Here is a 12,726-nt window from a genome sequence, read left to right as displayed (position 1 = left end):
AATTTTTATTTTATAATTGCGGAAAAATGGTCTTTTAGTTTAGAACTAGAAAATACGAAATGTAAAATTAATGCATAAATAACTGAATTTTGTGTGAAAAACAGTGAATTATGATGACCCTCAAAATCGTTTTTAATTTCAAAGATAAATATTTCCAATTTTCCATGCGCTTATGGTTGATCAAGCTTAACAATCAAAAGCGAAAATTTGCGATGCATTAGAAGAGTAATTTTTAGCGATGTTTCAGTTTTTGCGTAAATACTCGCGAATTGTTTTTTTAACATAACTGTGACCATTCATCTTAAATTTAATGCAACTTGTGTTTAAAATTTGAGCATACATTCCTGTTTTAACAAATTAGTTTTCAAAACAATGACGGACAGTGGCAAACTACATCAAATTTTTACAAGTCACTTCAATTTTGATTAATGTTGATTGTTGCACCTTTTGGACTGATCAGCTGGGTAAAAATATTTATTACGGTTCATTTCAAGGCAGATATGACCCAACCACTTGAGCGTTATTATGTTTATGGGGGTTTGCGGTAAGGTGGCTGTAAACGATTTAAAAAGTCAAAGCCATAACCGCACTAGAACGTTTGCTGAACTGTACATAGGCATTTACATTTTTGCTCGTATCTTCAGAATTAGCCATTTTATCACAACAAAACCACGACAAAATATATTGACAGCACGGTGACCGTAGATGACAACAGTTAATGTGTATGACAAATATTTTTTAATTTTTTATTAAGTATAGTTTATTATAGTATTGTTACAAAAAGATTCTTAAAGTCAGTGTTCTCTAACTTACTACTACATATTGATCTCCAAGATTTTTAGATTATGTGGAAAAACTGCTATTAAACTATATAAATGTCAACTGTGACAGAAAACATTGCTGCCAACATTGTTTTGGAAAGCGCAAGCCCTCCTACAAGCGTGCTAATAACTGTTCATCTGATAGACTACGAACCAGACAGAATAAACCGCCTTGATTGTCTAAAAAATGGAAACTTCATCCGTTTATTCGAATTTAGCAACTCACCTCAATTGCCAGTTTATAGTTAATTGACCAATTCTCTGAAATCTTTATCTGCAAATGTTGTTGGGCATTGACCAAAAAAATTGAATACAACTTCTTGTTGTGTTTGTCGTAATCGTACCAAAGAAGTTCCTTTGCAGCTTCTTCGAAACGTGAAGACTAGAACAAATCGTTTATAGAAAAACAAGAAGAAAAAGAAGAAAAATAAACTACTATGTTTTCAATGGCTTGACCCGTTTGGAACATCAAAAGAAAATTAAAAACGAATGCGAGCGCTGATGTTACCAATCGAAAATAATTTTCTGTAACCAAGTCAGGAAACTGAAAGAAATAATGAGAATGGATTTGGTGATGTTTTGGTTACAAACCAATGTAATATAGCTGCAAAGGCTGATCAAATTGAGAATGACAAACACCTCGCCAGCAATCAAAATATTGTCAATATATCTAAGTAAATTATTTATAGCCCTAAAAGACGAAATTATGACGAAAAACAAACACATTTCTTACGTTTTTAGTTTAATGCGACTCTTTACGCAGAATAAAAGCCGCTTCCATATGCCGTCATTTTCGGAAGTTTCATCTACTTTCGTCAATTTATCAACTAGAATGTACGTCTGAAACTTAAACATGTAAAAAACATAAACATACTGATATGTAGGTGTTGATAAAAATGCAACTGCGGCAAAAATGTTTTCAACTCGACAAAACCACACCATAGCTGGTGAAAATAGATCTTCCATTACAGCGATTTGGTGAAGAAGGTTCCGGTCGTTTTCTTGAGGAAAAAGAAACGTTACCATAAAAAGGAAATAGCAAAATAAATTGATGATCATATAAACAGTGATTTGTATAGATTCGTTTTCTATCTTATGCCGAATTTCCTGGCTAGCACTTTTAATAGACCACTGATTTATTTCATGAGAAACCGAAATAATAAAGTTTGTTGACGTCAAAAGCGACAAAATGAAATATACCATCTGAAAAAGAGCATTGTATAATACATCACGCTTGCAAAAATACGTATACTCACTAAACATGATACCAGATATGAAATACTATATTTAATCAAGTAAAGAACTTCAAATCTGTAGATAAATAAATAGATTTGAGTTACGACCAAAAAGAAATACAGACAGAAATTGAACATTGCCCAAACTTTGATTATCGGTTTAGCATGAAAATCCAAAACTATCATGCGAAGAACTTTAAGAGGGTCTTCATCTAGCAAATACAAATAAAATCATGCAAAAATTACTAAAATTTACCTTTTTGTCTCATCGTCATAGACATCATGTACAAGCTGACGTAGTTTGCAATTAACACTGACGTTGAAATAAATATTAAATTAGTAATTGTCTACAAGTTTAATGACAATTTGATGTACTCGTCTCGTTTCTTTAATATTTAAAATGTCGTTTCTGGGTTCCAAGTGCGGTCAAGGTTAACTGGTTATTGGACTTTTTTACTAAAGACAAATTTTTATTTAGTGATCTTAACGAAACATCACGGTGCACGCCACTAAGAAGATTGATCAATCCGATCAGATTGACGAGTTTTTCGGATATAATTGTCTACAAATGCAATTCACTTAAATTGTTTGTATCCACTTGAAGCAATTTTAAACTGACTATGCGATTTTAAAAAAATTAAATTAGAGGTTAATAAAGTTTGGAACGTCAAGTACTTTTGTATTTTATGTGCAAAACTGGGTTATATAAACTTGATAAAAGGAATCGTAGAAGAAAAAATGTGTGCTGGCAATGATTTACTTTATCATACAATATAACAGAACTAAAATCTGATTCTGAAAATAAGGAATGCAATGAAGCACATATAGAATGCGCTAAGTTTCTTATTAATTTTGGTTTTACATTCACTTTAAAAGACAAGAGTGTAATATTAAACAAGACGTTGATTAAGGACCATACAATATAAAAAACTTTTTTTGAAAATGATGCAAAGTTCCCGGAAGGTAATTCGACATTACACGAAATAATAAAAACTAAATCAATCAATAAAACTATAAATAATTTGATAAAGAGCTTTAGCATAGACGTTAACGCTCAAAATGATAAGGGAAAAACTGCATTGCATTTGGCGTCTCAAAAAGGGACAATTGACGAAGTAAAAAAACTTTTGCAACTTGGAGGTGATTAGAAACGTGTTGATTATGAAGGGAACGAGATGCTGCATTGGACCTGCAAAACAAAAAAAGATAACACTAAGATGATAAGGCTTTGGAGTAAGAAAGGTTTAGATATTGAGAAAAAAAATTGTCACCAACAAACGCCTCTTCATTTAGCTTGTTTAGCAGGCTCTCTCAATAATATCAAATATCTAAGTAAGAAGAAAACACTGCTGCGGGAGAAGGACGCGTTGGGAGATACTTTATTGCACGCCGCAGCCAAATCAAAAGAGGACAACAAATCTAAAATAATTATAAATTTTCTGTTGACTGAAGGCGTTGACACAGATGTTCGAAACAATGACAATAAAACTGCAATGGACATCGCACAATCAAATGGTAATCATCAAATTGAAAATGCTTTAAAACAAAAGCCCTTGAATGTCGATTTATACGGTAAGTGTAAAAAATCTTTGTTATAATAGTATATTACGCAACGTGTGGGGTAAGAAGCCAATTACCCACGAAGGGAAAAATTGTGCGCGAAGCGAAGCCGAGCGCAATAATTCCACGAGAGGGTAATTGGCCTTACCCCCGAGTCGCGTACTATACTTTTTCTACGACTCCCTTTGCCGCAACCTTCTAATTTTTGTTTCGATAAATTACAACTAAAGTCGAATTTTACATGATTTTTATTAAATATTGGCAATTGAAATATTTATAATAAGTATCAACTAAAAAAAAAACAAAGAACAATTTTCATAAATTATGAACAACCTTGGAAATTTTTATTTGTTAAAATTAATAGTAAAGTTAGAACAATTTTTGATTATAAATGGTGCAAGAGATTTAGTTAGCTGAGTATTCAACGCGAAACAATTTGTGGAAGTTTCTGCTTCATCCGTGGCAGTTTCTATTTCGCTGAAATTCACAGATGTAGTGCAAGTAGCCATGGATGTAGAAGGTAACCCGTCTTGAACTTGCGCCAGTCCTACGGATTCCAGTATTTTTTTGGAAGTTGCTGTCTTATTTGCCATTGAATCATCGACGTATCCTCCTGCAACCGCAGAGGATTTCCATCCTCCGTGTCTTTTCAATGCAAACAAGTCACCTTCAGCGTCAACCAAAATTGTAGCAGAAGTTTTTCTAAGGCATTGGCCAGTATAGAGTTCAAGTGTTAGCAAACCTAAGTATTGGGCTGTATTTGTTTCCGAAGATTTATATACTTCTTGCAAATGTGACAAAATTGTCCGGAAATCACAAACGATCGAGATATTTTAGTTTTGCTATCAGGTATTTTTACTATAAGGTTTGATTCTGAATCTTCTATATCTGCAAGTCTCATTTTTTTCAGTTCTTGTGTCCTGCAAGCCCCAGTAATTCCAATAATCAGAACTGTTTTTGTAAACAGGTGTTCTAAATCAGGAGCATCCTTCAGAAAAGTATTCATTTCTTGAGCCGTTAGAATTTTTGATTTTTTACTCTTGAATCCATCTGATTGTCTCTTTAAGAAAGCCCGTAATTTCTGGTAGTTTGCAATATTTACGTCGTGTTTGATGCTTAACATGGTTCTTAACATTGAATAAAAAGCCCACAGGGACGAAGGTTTGAAATCTTGTTTCAACTTGCCAAAATACGCGAGTAAAATATTCTCGGAGAAAGATGCCACTCCGTTGTCCGCACGCCAGGCGATGAATTTGCTGTACACCGACTCGTACCGCTCTTTTGACTTTTTCGGAATCAGATCATCAGTTGCACTAACTGCTTGTGCTGCAATTTCGGGGGGCGTAGCTTGCAATTCACACTCGGAGTCACTCATCATGATGAAATATACAAACACAAATTGCAAATGTCAATTTTGACAAATTTTTATGACATCCACAGCAACTGCTATTCCTCTGTACTATTATGTAATTATATATATTACCCACTGGTCATTACATTGCAGTGTGTGTAACCATGGATTTACTTTGAAGGACAACCGTTTGTAATTTGCAGATTACTATAACAGGAGTAGAAAAAAATTATTATGCCATGCTTTATTTTAGGCTCGAATTCGATTAATCTAATCTAATTATTCTTGTATTGTCTATTTTGTTACTCTTCTATAGTCGCAAATTGTGATAAAGTCAAGACTGTAGCTAAACATTTTGCAAGATTTATAACTATATTATTGTAATGGTATACGTATAAACACGCATATTATAAATTTACATGTACTATATTATTATAATCTTTTATTTGTAACCACTTTTACTATTCATTGGTGTCGAAGTTCTTTTTAAAATACAGTGTTTCTATGAAAGACTATAACATCCCGTGTGCTTTGAAAAACAGAAGACTTGAACTAATAGCCATAATTTGCTACTTACCTTAAATACTGAAGAATTTCGTTCAAAATTTATTGACTAGTGTTATAATTAAAGTGTACATCAGTTACCAAGTTAAGTTTGATAGAACAATGAGTAGACTACACAATAGAAAATAGTTATGTAAGCCGACAACAATTTTTTTATCAATTTTTCTCTGAATTACATTTTTGTTGTGTGTCATTTTCTACGAAATGTCTAAAAATGTCTATTGAAATAATGCTACATTATAACAGCCGATTGAAATTTTGAGTAGTTGCCAAAGTTCCAAATTTTTGAGCGTTCAAAAATACGCTACAATTTCAAAAACTTTGACAGATAGAGAGGTGTTTTTTGCCATCGATTTTTTTGCATTTCGTCTGCTGAAATTCACTCTTAAATTTTCTAAAAATCAAATTTAAAAAAAAGAGTTCATTTTAAGCACAATTTCTTGCAAATTCCAAATCGGAGCGCAAAATCCGAGTCCGACAACAAATAACTGAGTTTATGAATCCACAGCTGTGTAAAACAAAATAGACATTTAAAATCAACAAAAATGACCCTTTTCTGTAGGCCGCTAAAAATGATTGAATCTTTTCTTAATGCGACCTCCGCTTATTCAATATTGTATTAATGTTCTCCGATTCATAAAGTCTAATGGTTTAAACAAATCATTATGATAATAGGCGACATCTGGCACGATCTAAGAATACGCCCTAAACATCTTCTTTTAGAGCCGGGTCTAACAATAAGGTCTTGTTTCCACAAAATTTTTATCCTCAAAAGGTTTCTAGTACTTTTTTAATTTTTAGACCCCAAGAAAAACGAAGGTTAGACTTAATGATTTCTTGTACCATTAAAAGTTAAATTTAACGGTTTTTATGCAACACAATTACGAATCGATTTATCCTCCTGTGATTAGTAACCACAACAACAATTATTGTAATGACAATTTTGAACTACCGACAAATCCATTTTGGTCTGTGAAACGATGCACGTCGCTGGAGCCCCAATAGTTATTTACAGTCGCGTGTGGTAACTTACATTTTACAGCGCGAAATCAGTTTGAAGCACGACGGCGTAGCCGGAGTGCTTTAATGATTGAGCGCTGTAAAATGGTTAACGCACAAGAGTTGTATTAAACTTTTTGGCCGAAAAATTTTAATTCAAATCATTGGGTTTTTCAAAATTCATGAGAACTGTCACATCCGACATTTGTAAATTTCATCATCTGTCAATTCTGTCAATTTTGTAGTTGGTGTACAAAAAGTACACAAGATGGCGCTGTATAAAAAAGTTTTAATATGACTTTAAAAATAGAAATATTGTCTTAATTGAGATAAGAATTTAGGTAGATTCCACTTTGGTGATCAATCTTCATTATGGTAAAGTGATTTTAATTTATAAACGCATCAGAAGATCAGACGATTTGGGCAATTTTTAACGCACGGCGTGTGTAAACGTCCAAGGCGCTTGTAAATATAATGTTTCCGAAGATGTCATTTGAATGTTAATTTGACGTTCATAATTCATGAGGCCAAAAAACCCTTTTTCTTTAAAATTCTTATAAAATCGTAATTTCTTTCTTAAATTGTTATTTAATCATCTAGAACGGTAAGGTCATTTGCCGATGTCTCCAAAAACGAAAACGCTCGTGGTGCTTATAACGTTTTTTGCACGATCAAAACAATAAATCATGTTAATAAACAATAACTAAAAAGTAAAGTTATATAAAAAGTGTTGTCCTTGATTTGATTGCTATTAGTTCCTGTCAATCAATATAACGTGCTGGCAGCTTATCGTGTGTTGTCGTGAGATAAAACTGCTAATCCTGAGAACTCGGGCAAAAATTTAGATACCGAAGAAAGGTTGTTGTTGTTTGAATTTGTTAAACTTTTACTTACTGTTCTAAATTTAGAAAAATTGATAAAGTTACATAAATCATGTAAAAACCGTCTAATTTTGAAGGTTCAAATTTAGTAGAATTGTTATTTGATTTGTTGATTCAAATCGCTCAGGTTTTCTTCGACTTCTATACAATTAATTTTGATTTTTTTCTGATGTATTCAAAACTTTGAATTTTCCAGAAAGAAACGAACAAATCCTTCTATAAAAAAATGAAAGCAGTCGTAAAAAATTCTAAGACATTCAAATGACACAATATTTATTATAAACTAGTTTGTTAATAAAGTCGATTAATAAATCGAAACTGTTTGCAGCACGAGTAAATGCCTATAATAGTAAAAATTTATTAATGATCCTTTAACATTTTGGAGAAAATCATTCTCTAATATAGCCATTAATAAACGGCCAACAAATAAAATCTAATCTGGGAAGATTTAGACTTCTGTTTCGGAAAGCTAGTAACAATAAGATTTTGGCAATTTGGTCTGCATATCTATAATGATTCTACACTTTTATAATTAAGAAAATTTTGTGGTTTTGCAAATTGTTTTGAAATTTTTATACACCAAACTCAAACTGCAACCCAACATACATTTTCATAGCATTCGTTGCCAAATTTATATTTACAACCAGACAGCTGTCAGAGTTTCGACAAATTCTTTCACTCAAGACAGTTTCTAATCGCATGTGGAATGGCATCTCCTCCGACAAAACCTAAAGCTGGTAAAAGCAATGCTAAAACTTAGCAGTCTTCATAAATTAAAAGCATAACAGCGTGAGTAAATTGTTCTAAAAAATTTGTCAACTTTGACGTTCATTTCAAATATCTACGACAGCTATGAAAATGTATGTTGGGTTGCAGTTTGAGTTTGATCAGGCTCATTATCACTCGTGGACCACGGTGTATAGAACGAGAAATAATTTAGAATATTTTCAAAAGTAATATTGTGTGATTTATTAAATTTCCATTCGCAGTTGGCTTTGAGAAAAAAATTCATGTCGTAACTAACACCATTACAGTAGTTTCGATTTAATATTTGCCAGTTATCGAACAAGAAGTCAACGCACGTCCAAAATACACGGCCTACCTAGAATGGAAATTTAATGAATCACACGATATAACAAGAAAGCTCGAAATTGTCGGAAATTTTTCCGACATAAGAACAAGTAGTTTTTTCGACAATCAACGGGGCACTCGTTCGCTTCGCTCACTTTCTAAAAATTATGAAAATTTCGCTTTAGAAAAATCAAAAAAACTTTTGTCGAAAAATTTACATATTAGGAGATTTACAGAATTTAAAGAAATCTTAAAATTCTATCAAATAAATATTCTAGAATTTCCCAACTAACACAAAACTTTAGAACTATAGACATTGTAAACTATAAATTTTGATTGTACAATTATTTCCAAATTGTCAATTTAAAAAAAGTAATTAAAATCTGTCTTGTACGACAAAAACTCTTTTTGTTTTAACATTCTCATTTCTTTTAGTGGTTGTACAGTGAAACCCAACACCTCCAAAAGCCACAGTTAACATAACATCCGTCAAAATCTCTTCTTTTCAACATCCGCCCTCATCGCTTCCGCATACGACGGCACCCTCTCTCCATGCACCGCAGGAAGAAGAACAGCATCATTATACGGCGGAGGCGGCGTGATCCGATGACTCCTAACATCTACAAGAAATAATTTTTAAAATCTCGGTTCCTCCAACACTGTTTTGTACCAGGTCGAGTATCCACCGGTGCCGACGGATTTCTATTTTCAACATTAAATATTTGCATTTGCGTTGACGTACTACACCTCATATCATCTTTCCGTACTGACATAATCTTCTCATAGAAGTAATAAAAGCCATAGATGCATATAATCACACCAATAAAAATAAATAAGATCGTCATACTAATTTTCCTGAAATTTTCTTTGTTTAAGGAGTTTTGACCTTTAGACTTACCACAGTATGGAGAGGAGTAAATTTTCTGGACAGCACCCATCAGGGCAGCAAACTTTGAACCCTCTAGCGCAGAGGGCTTCTCGTTCTGATTTTTTGACGTAGTAGTATTCATAAGAGTCATCCTCTGGGAATGAGAGTTTGCAGGTTTCGTGGGACTGAATTACGAGCGATTAGTAGAATTTTAGGGGATTTTTGAATACTTACGGTGGTAACATGGAGAGAGTACAGAAGGACGCATAAAGTTGATTTTGGTGATAACATGTCTGCGCGATTTTCTATGAAGAAAATGACTGGAATTGGGAACAATGTCGTTGCTGTGTTGAAAGTGTTATCATTTCTGTTTGATTTGGTTTTATAATAAGTGTTGTATTATTTTATCTCGGTTTGAGGGTATTTAGAATCACAGATTATATGTAGAGTGAGTAATTAATGGCAGGTAATTGTCTGGGTATAAAACACAAAACTTTAGCAGACTCGTTTAAATCCGTAAAACACTGTTTTAGCGAACTAGCACTTTAATTGCCGCATTGTTGGACTCACATAATGATAGATTTGTGTAACTAACTTGATAAAACATCGGTTTTTTTTTTTCAAATTTTAAACCCAAATTGCATGATATTTAATATAAAAACTGAGATATTTTTATCGCAGTTATGTAGAAATGAATTTGAATTATACAGTATGTCCCCGGATTGAGTTCACAAAAGGAAAAAAAACGTTATTTTTCATTTTACAAAAAAATGACAAAGGAATATTTTTTGCTTAATTTAAAATAAATAAATATTTAATTAAAACTTTAATATTATCAAGTTGTGTTCTTAAAATCGAAGAAAACAAAAAATAACGAAGAACTTTTTTATTTTTAACTTTGCAAAAATGTCAAAGAAATGAAATTTGTTCCTTAACTCAAACTAATTTCCACTATTTGATTGACTCATTACCTGTTTTAGCACATTAGTCCGGTCAAAGTAGACATAAAAATATTGACCAAATAACAAAAACTCCGACAGAGCCAAATATTTGTGGAGACCATGGGTACACCAGTAGAAATAAAATGCCAAAAGTCCCCATAGATCCCATGTGTGCTAAAAAAGTTATTCAAGGTCAAAGGTCAAAATTTTCGGTTTTTTTGATTTTTTCGAAAACGGTAAGTTTTTTCGAAAATATAGTTCAAACAAAAATTGTAGATCATAAAATTATCTACAAAAAAGGTCCTTATACTTTTTTTCCTAAAGATCACCATTCCTAAGATATTTCCGTTCTAAAAGTTTAAAGAGTTACATTCCTTGAACAATTGTATGCAACAAATACAATTGTTGTGGTTGGTGAAGATGTTGATTTGTTGATACTTCTTACTGCCCGGACTCCAATTGATACAATTATTTACTTTTTAAAACCTGGGAGGGCTCAACAGCGAACAGAAATGTATTCTTCAAAAAGTTTATCTGCTTATCCAAAATGCCAAAACGATATTTTATTTTTACATGCGATAACCGGCTGCGATACTACATCAGCAATGTTCAGAAGAGGAAAAACATCAGTATTGAAATTATTTGAAAAAAAGGATGTAATTTATTGCGCTAAAGTATTTGAAGAAATTGACTCTTCTCCTCAAACGATAATCACAAAAGGAATTCACTTTCTCCTTGCAGTTTATGGAGCTCCAAAGAAAATTAATTGTATTGACAAGTATAGATATTTGACTTTTGTAAAAAATACACGAAACAAAAAACAAGTACAACTATCTTGTCTTCCTCCAACATCGGCTTCTGCTCATCAACACTTGTATCGAGTATACTATCAAGTTCAGACATGGCTAGGCAATCAACTGAACCCCGAAGACTGGGGTTGGAAATTAACAGATAATACTTTGGAACCGATTCAAACTATACTCCCACCTGCTCCAGATAAACTTCTAAATACTATTTTTTGGTATTTAGTATGAACAAATCAACATCTTCACCAACCACAACAATTGTATTTGATGCATTAAATTGTTATTAAGAATGTAACTTTTTAAACTTTTAGAACGGAAATATCTTAGGAATGGTGATCTTTAGGAAAAAAGTATAAGGACCTTTTTTGTAGATAATTTTATGATCTACAATTTTTGTTTGAACTATATTTTCGAAAAAACTTACCGTTTTCGAGAAAAATCATAAAAACCGAAAATTTTGACCTTTGATCTTGAATAACTTTTTTAGCACACATGGGATCTATGGGGACTTTTGGCATTTTATTTCTACTGGTGTACCCATGGTCTCCACAAATATTTGGCTCTGTCGGAGTTTTTGTTATTTGAAATGTCTATTTTGACCGGATTACATAGTTCAATTCTAACTCGTAATTCCTTAAAAGTTTCGAATTTTCTCAATTATTATTAAGGATGCAATTGCATTTCTTTTCCAGTTTTTTAATACTTACTCATTATTGAGTGAATTTTCTTTTAATCTTTAACGCACTATTTAATATTGTGAATCCACAGCCTGCTATTATTTAAATGCGATTACAAAATTTAATAAATAAAAATAATAAAAAAATTAATTTTAAGAGTACAAACTAATAATTTTGAAATTTTAATTGCAGATTTATCTGTTTTGAAATAAGCAAAAAATGTTATTCAATGTCATTTTTTTGTAAAAAGGAATATAAACTTTTTTTCCCTCTTGTGAACTCAATCCCCAGACATACTGTAGAATGTTTTCAAAAAACCTAAAAAATTGGTTTACTTTACTTTACAAGATTACTTCTTTAAGTTCGGTTTTGCAAGTTTTTTACATCTATTTTTCATAGTCAAATTTTAGATCTTCAATTTCGGTCAGTTATTTGAGTTTTTTAGATTATTCAGCCCCACCACAACTTACTTTTTTTTTTGCTCTTTTTCTTGAAAACAGAACCTGCTAAACCGTTGATTTTTTAAACTTTATTATTGCTCCTTGGAGACAAAAGTCTTAGAAGTTTTGTCAGTTAAAATTGCATTTTTGGAACTCCACTCGATGGCTACCTTAAACAGAAAATTTCGCAAACGCACGTGGTTTCGTTTCCATTTTCTCAGTGACCTTCGTCCAACAAATTTGACCATGGTTATTCCAGTAGCGCACCAGTATTATAAAAATTCATAACACCACCTTGAAAGGGAATAATTGAGTGGTCCCCCAGAGTACCAAAAAGATGATAAATGCACACGCTTTGTTTTCGCAGTAGAAGCAAAATAAATAAAACAAAAAATTGCGAAAACAACACAGAAACAATAGTTTGCACGCTTTATGTATATTAGATTTAAAAGCAGTGTTTCTACAAAAACTTAAAAATTAAACATTACACTTCCTAGGTGTCGCGAAGCCAA

This window comes from Gnatocerus cornutus, chromosome 4, assembly GCF_029298725.1.
Source record: "Gnatocerus cornutus isolate USDA-ARS CGAHR chromosome 4, icGnaCorn1.1, whole genome shotgun sequence".
Taxonomy (NCBI): Eukaryota; Metazoa; Arthropoda; class Insecta; order Coleoptera; family Tenebrionidae; genus Gnatocerus; species Gnatocerus cornutus.
The sequence above is the reverse complement of the archived record's forward strand: the minus strand, read 5'-3'. Positions refer to the sequence as shown.